The following is a 7,823-nucleotide window of genomic DNA, read 5'->3' on the forward strand; positions in this document are numbered from 1 at the left end:
GGGATTTGTACTATAGGCTACAGGTCTGACAAGGGATGCTGGGATTTGTAGTTCAGTAAAAGTTAGAAGACCACAAGCTGCAGGTCTGACAAGTGATGCTGGGATTTGTACTATAGGCTACAGGTCTGACAAGGGATGCTGGGATTTGGAGTTCATTAAGAGCTAGAGGACTTCAGGCTGCAGGTCTGACAAGGGATGCTGGGATTTGCAGGTCAGTAACAGCTAAAAGACCGCAAGCTGCTGGTCTGACAAGGGATGCTGAGATTTGTACTATAGGCTACAGGTCTGATAAGGGACGCTGGGATTTGTAGTTCATTAGGAGCTAGAGGACTATGGGCTGCAAGTCTGACAAGGGATGCTGGGATTTGTAGTTCAGTAACAGTTAGAAGACCACAAGCTGCTTGTCTGACAAGGGTTGCTTGGATTGATATGCCAGTAACAGTTAGTAGACTACAGGCTGTGGGTCTGACAAGGGATGCTGGGATTTGTAGGTCAGTAACAACTAAAAGACCACAGGCTGCAGGTCTGACAAGGGATGCTGGGATTTGTACTAGAGGCTACAGGTCTGACAAGGGATGCTGGGATTTGTACTACAGGCTGCTGGTCTGACAAGGGATGCTGGGATTTGTACTACAGGCTGCAGGTCTGACAAGGGATGCTGGGATTTGTAGGTCAGTAATAGTTAGAAGACAGCAGGCTGCAGGTCTGAAAAGGGATGCTGGGATTTGAAGGTCAGTAAAAGTTAGAATACCACAAGCTGCTGGTCTGACAAGGAATGCTGGGATTTGTAGTTCATTAAGAGCTAGAGGACTACAGGCTGCAGGTCTGACAGGGAATGATGGGATTTGTAGTTCAGTAACAGTTAGAAGACCACAAGCTGCTGGTCTGACAAGGGATGCTGGGATTTGTACTATAGGCTGCAGGTCTGACAAGGGATGCTAGGATTTGTACTATAGGCTACAAGTCTGACAAAGGATGCTGGGATTTGTACTACAAGCTAGAGGTCTGACAAGGGATGCTGGGATTTGTACTATAGGCTACAGATCTGACAAGGGATGCTGGGATCTGTAGTTCATTAAGAGCTTGAGGACTACAGGCTGCAGGTCTGACAACGGATGCTGGGATTTGTAATTCAGTAACAGTTAGAAGACCACAAGCTGCTGGTCTGTCACGAGATACTGGGATTTTTTAGGCCAGTAACAATTAGAAGACTACAGGCTGCGGGTCTGACAAGGGATGCTGGGATTTGTAGGTCAGTAACAGAGGAGTAAAGGCTGCAGGTCTGACAAGGGATGCTGGGATTTGTAGGTCAGTAACAGCTAAAAGACCACAGGCTGCAGGTCTGACAAGGGATGCTGGGATTTGTAGGTCATTAACAGTTAGAAGACCACAAGCTGCTGGTCTGACAAGGGATGCTGGGATTTTGTAGTACTTTAAGAGCTAGAAGACTACAGGCTGCAGGTCTGACAAGGGATACTGGGATTTATAGTTCAGTAGAAGTTAGAAGACCACAAGCTGCAGGTGTGACAAGCGATGCTGGGATTTGTACTATAGGCTACAGGTCTGACAAGGTATGCTGGGATTTTTAGTTCTGTAACAGTTAGAAGACCACAAGCTGCTTGTCTGAGAAGAGTTGCTGGGATTGAAAGGCCAGTAACAGTTAGAAGACTACAGGCTGTTGGTCTGACAAGGGATGCTGGGATTTGTAGGTCAGTAACAGTTAGAAGACCACAAGCTGCTGGTCTGACAAGGGATGCTGGCATTTGTAGTTCATTAAGAGCTAGAAGACTACAGGCTGCAGGTCTGACAAGGGATGCTGGGATTTGTACTATAGGCTACAGGTCTGACAAGGGATGCTGGGATTTGTAGTTCATTAAGAGCTTGAGTACTACAGGCTGCAGGTCTGACAAGGGATGCTGGGATTTGTAGTTCAGTAACAGTTAGAAGACCACAAGCTGCTCGTCTGACAAGGGATGCTGGGATTTGTAGTTCATTAAGAGCTAGACGACTACAGGCTGCATGTCTGACAAGGGATACTGGGATTTATAGTTCAGTAGAAGTTAGAAGACCAGAAGCTGCTGGTTTGACACGGGATGCTGGGATTTGAAGGTCAGTAACAGTTATAAGATAACAGGCTGCAGGTCTGACAAGGGATGCTGGGATTTGTACTATAGGCTGCAGGTCTGACAAGGGATGCTAGGATTTGTACTATAGGCTACAAGTCTGACAAAGGATGCTGGGATTTGTACTACAAGCTAGAGGTCTGACAAGGGATGCTGGGATTTGTAGTTCAGTAACAGTTAGAAGACCACAAGCTGCTCATCTGACAAGGGATGTTGGGATTTGTACTATAAGCTACAAGTCTGACAAGGGATGCTGGGATTTGTACAACAGGCTAGAGGTCTGACAAGGGATGCTGGGATTTGTACTATAGGCTACAGGTCTGACAAGGGATGCTGGGATTTGTAGTTCATTAAGAGCTTGAGGACTGCAGGTCTGACAAGGGATGCTGGGATTTGTAGTTCAGTAACAGTTAGAAGACCACAAGCTGCTGGTCTGACAAGAGATGCTGGGATTTGTAGGCCAGTAACAATTAGAAGACTACAGGCTTTGGGTCTGACAAGGGATGCTGGGATTTGTAGGTCAGTAACAACTAAAAGACCACAGGCTGCAGGTCTGACAAGGGATGCTGGGATTTGTAGGTCAGTAACAGAGGAGTAAAGGCTGCAGGTCTGACAAGGGATGCTGGGATTTGTAGGTCAGTAACAACTAAAAGACCACAGGCTGCAGGTCTGACAAGGGATGCTGGGATTTGTACTATAGGCTACAGGTCTGACAAGGTATGCTGGGATTTTTAGTTCTGTAACAGTTAGAAGACCACAAGCTGCTTGTCTGAGAAGAGTTGCTGGGATTGAAAGGCCAGTAACAGTTAGAAGACTACAGGCTGTTGGTCTGACAAGGGATGCTGGGATTTGTAGGTCAGTAACAGTTAGAAGACCACAAGCTGCTGGTCTGACAAGGGATGCTGGCATTTGTAGTTCATTAAGAGCTAGAAGACTACAGGCTGCAGGTCTGACAAGGGATGCTGGGATTTGTACTATAGGCTACAGGTCTGACAAGGGATGCTGGGATTTGTAGTTCATTAAGAGCTTGAGTACTACAGGCTGCAGGTCTGACAAGGGATGCTGGGATTTGTAGTTCAGTAACAGTTAGAAGACCACAAGCTGCTGGTCTGACAAGGGATGTTGGGATTTGTAGTTCATTAAGAGCTAGACGACTACAGGCTGCATGTCTGACAAGGGATACTGGGATTTATAGTTCAGTAGAAGTTAGAAGACCAGAAGCTGCTGGTTTGACACGGGATGCTGGGATTTGAAGGTCAGTAACAGTTATAAGATAACAGGCTGCAGGTCTGACAAGGGATGCTGGGATTTGAAGGTCATTAACAGTTAGAAGACCACAAGCTGCTGGTCTGACAAGGAATGCTGGGATTTGTAGTTCATTAAGAGCTAGAGGACTACAGGTTGCAGGTCTGACAAGGAATGCTGGGATTTGTAGTTCAGTAACAGTTAGAAGACCACAAGCTGCTCATCTGACAAGGGATGTTGGGATTTGTACTATAAGCTACAAGTCTGACAAGGGATGCTGGGATTTGTACAACAGGCTAGAGGTCTGACAAGGGATGCTGGGATTTGTACTATAGGCTACAGGTCTGACAAGGGATGCTGGGATTTGTAGTTCATTAAGAGCTTGAGGACTGCAGGTCTGACAAGGGATGCTGGGATTTGTAGTTCAGTAACAGTTAGAAGACCACAAGCTGCTGGTCTGACAAGAGATGCTGGGATTTGTAGGCCAGTAACAATTAGAAGACTACAGGCTTTGGGTCTGACAAGGGATGCTGGGATTTGTAGGTCAGTAACAACTAAAAGACCACAGGCTGCAGGTCTGACAAGGTATTCTGGGATTTGTAGGTCAGTAACAGTTAGAAGACTACAGGCTGCAGGTCTGACAAGGGAGGCTGGGATTTGTAGGTCAGTAACAGTTAGAAGACCACACGCTGCTGGTGTGACAAGGGATGCTGGGATTTTGTAGTTAATTAAGAGCTAGAAGACTACAGGCTGCAGGTCTGACAAGGGATGCTGGGATTTATAGTTCATTAAGAGCTTGAGGACTACAGGCTGCAGGTCTGACAAGGGATGCTTGGATTTGTAGTTCAGTAACAGTTGGAAGACCACAAGCTGCTGGTCTGACAAGGGATGCTGGGATTTATACTATAGGCTTCAGATCTGACAAGGGATGCTGGGATTTGTACTATAGGCTACAGGTCTGACAAGGGATGCTGGGATTTGTACTAAAGGCTACAGGTCTGACAAGGGATGCTGGGATTTGTAGTTCATTAAGAGCTTGAGTACTACAGGCTGCAGGTCTGACAAGGGATGCTGGGATTTGTAGTTCAGTAACAGTTAGAAGACCACAAGCTGCTTGTCTGACAAGAGTTGCTGGGATTGAAAGGCCAGTAACAGTTAGAAGACTACAGGCTGTTGGTCTGACAAGGGATGCTGGGATTTGTAGGTCAGTAACAGTTAGAAGACCACAAGCTGCTGGTCTGACAAGGGATGCTGGCATTTGTAGTTCATTAAGAGCTAGAAGACTACAGGCTGCAGGTCTGACAAGGGATGCTGGGATTTGTACTATAGGCTACAGGTCTGACAAGGGATGCTGGGATTTGTAGTTCATTAAGAGCTTGAGTACTACAGGCTGCAGGTCTGACAAGGGATGCTGGGATTTGTAGTTCAGTAACAGTTAGAAGACCACAAGCTGCTGGTCTGACAAGGGATGCTGGGATTTGTAGTTCATTAAGAGCTAGACGACTACAGGCTGCATGTCTGACAAGGGATACTGGGATTTATAGTTCAGTAGAAGTTAGAAGACCAGAAGCTGCAGGTCTGACAAGGGATGCTGGGATTTGAAGGTCATTAACAGTTAGAAGACCACAAGCTGCTGGTCTGACAAGGAATGCTGGAATTTGTAGTTCATTAAGAGCTAGAGGACTACAGGTTGCAGGTCTGACAAGGAATGCTGGGATTTGTAGTTCAGTAACAGTTAGAAGACCACAAGCTGCTCATCTGACAAGGGATGTTGGGATTTGTACTATAAGCTACAAGTCTGACAAGGGATGCTGGGATTTGTACTACAGGCTAGAGGTCTGACAAGGGATGCTGGGATTTGTACTATAGGCTACAGGTCTGACAAGGGATGCTGGGATTTGTAGTTCATTAAGAGCTTGAGGACTGCAGGTCTGACAAGGGATGCTGGGATTTGTAGTTCAGTAACAGTTAGAAGACCACAAGCTGCTGGTCTGACAAGAGATGCTGGGATTTGTAGGCCAGTAACAATTAGAAGACTACAGGCTTTGGGTCTGACAAGGGATGCTGGGATTTGTAGGTCAGTAACAACTAAAAGACCACAGGCTGCAGGTCTGACACGGTATTCTGGGATTTGTAGGTCAGTAACAGTCAGAAGACTACATGCTGCAGGTATGACAAGGGATGCTGGGATTTATAGTTCATTAAGAGCTTGAGTACTACAGGCTGCAGGTCTGACAAGGGATGCTTGGATTTGTAGTTCAGTAACAGTTGGAAGACCACAAGCTGCTGGTCTGACAAGGGATGCTGGGATTTATACTATAGGCTTCAGGTCTGACAAGGGATGCTGGAATTTGTACTATAGGCTACAGGTCTGACAAGGGATGCTGGGATTTGTATTATAGGCTACAGGTCTGAAAAGAGATGCTGGGATTTGTACTATAGGCTACAGGTCTGACAAGGGATGCTGGGATTCGTACTACAGGCTGCAGGTCTGATAAGGGATGCTGGGATTTGTAGTATAGGCTACAGGTCTGACAAGGGATGCTGGGATTTGTACTATAGGGTGCAGGTCTGACAAGGGATGCTGGGATTTGTACTATGGGCTACAGGTCTGACAAGGGATGCTGGGATTTGTAGTTCATTAAGAGCTTGAGAACTACAGGCTGCAGGTCTGACAAGGGATGCTTGGATTTGTAGTTCAGTAACAGTTGGAAGACCACAAGCTGCTGGTCTGACAAGGGATGCTGGGATTTATACTATAGGCTTCAGGTCTGAAAAGGGATGCTGGGATTTGTACTATAGGCTACAGGTCTGACAAGGGATGCTGGGATTTGTATTATAGGCTACAGGTCTGACAAGAGATGCTGGGATTTGTACTATAGGCTACAGGTCTGACAAGGGATGCTGGGATTTGTACTACAGGCTGCAGGTCTGATAAGGGATGCTGGGATTTGTACTATAGGCTACAGGTCTGACAATGGATGCTGGGATTTGTACTACAGGCTACAGGTCTGACAAGGGATGCTGGGATTTGTACTATAGGCTGCAGGTCTGACAAGGGATGCTGGGATTTGTACTATAGGCTGCAGGTCTGACAAGGGATGCTGGGATTTGTACTACAGGCTACAGGTCTGACAAGGGATGCTGGGATTTGTACTATAGGCTACAGGTCTGACAAGGGATGCTGGGATTTGTACTACAGGCTGCAGGTCTGACAAGGGATGCTGGGATTTGTACTATAGGCTACAGGTCTTATAAGGGATGCTGGGATTTGTACTATAGGCTACAGGTCTGACAAGGGATGCTGGGATTTGTACTATAGGCTACAGGTCTGACAAGGGATGCTGGGATTTGTAGGTTAGTAACAGAAGACCACAGGCTGCAGGTGTAACAAAGGAATGCTGGGACATTAAGGACATGCATAACAGTGACGGAGAAGTTGGAGCTCCAAATATTTTTTCCTTTAATGCTTTTTAAGAAGTCATTTTAATATACAAAGTAAGATGCAAAGAGAAATATGGATATTAATAGTATTGGAGGAGAAACACCAAGTGGCCAACTGTCACTCCAAACACTGGGTGACCCCTGTAATATGGGAACATGGGGGATTTCAGACTTTTTCCCTTAATAATTGCTTAACTTTTACTGAAAAGCTTTTTAATAAGTAAATGTTATATACAAAGTGAGATACAGAGCGAAATATAAATATTAATAGCATTAGAGGACAAACCATAACACTCCAAACACTGTGGCCAACTGTCACTCCAAACACTATCAGTGACCCCTGTTATATGGGAACATGGGAGATTTCAGACTTTTGCCCTCAATAATTTCTTAACTTTCCCTTAAAAGATTTTTTAAGAAGTAAATGTTATATACAAAGTGAGATACAGAGAGAAATATAAACATTAATAAGATTAGAGGAGAAATCTGAACAGTAAGTGTCCAAATGTCACTCCAGATGCTGCCATACTGACCCCTGTTATATGTTAACATAGGAGATCTCAGACTTTTTATTATTTCTTAACTTGCACTTATTTTATACACTAATATATTTACTAATATAAAGCAATTGGAATCCCAAATGTTATTTTATACTTTCTGTATTTAGCCTGACAGGTGTGTAGTCTCCCTGCATCCCTGTTCCTTCCCCCAACCCCAACTCTCCTATAATCTATTAAAATGACAAAACCAAGGCTAATATCTATCTAGTGACTCAATTGAGTAGTGATTTTCTTCATTTATATCATTGTTTTCCATAAATTGTCCCCCCAGTGTGTGCTGTGCATCCACTCACTTCTGATCCCAGAAATGAAAGTGAGAAATCCGTTATTTAATTGTCACTTAGCCGTGCGGCCAAATGCCAGTATGTACTTCTGTGTGTTTATCCTGAGTTGTCTGTAGTCTCCCTGTTTCCCCATTCCTCCCATAATGATATTTTCTATTATAATATGC

This window comes from Xenopus laevis, chromosome 4S, assembly GCF_017654675.1.
Source record: "Xenopus laevis strain J_2021 chromosome 4S, Xenopus_laevis_v10.1, whole genome shotgun sequence".
In the NCBI taxonomy this organism is placed as follows: domain Eukaryota; kingdom Metazoa; phylum Chordata; class Amphibia; order Anura; family Pipidae; genus Xenopus; species Xenopus laevis.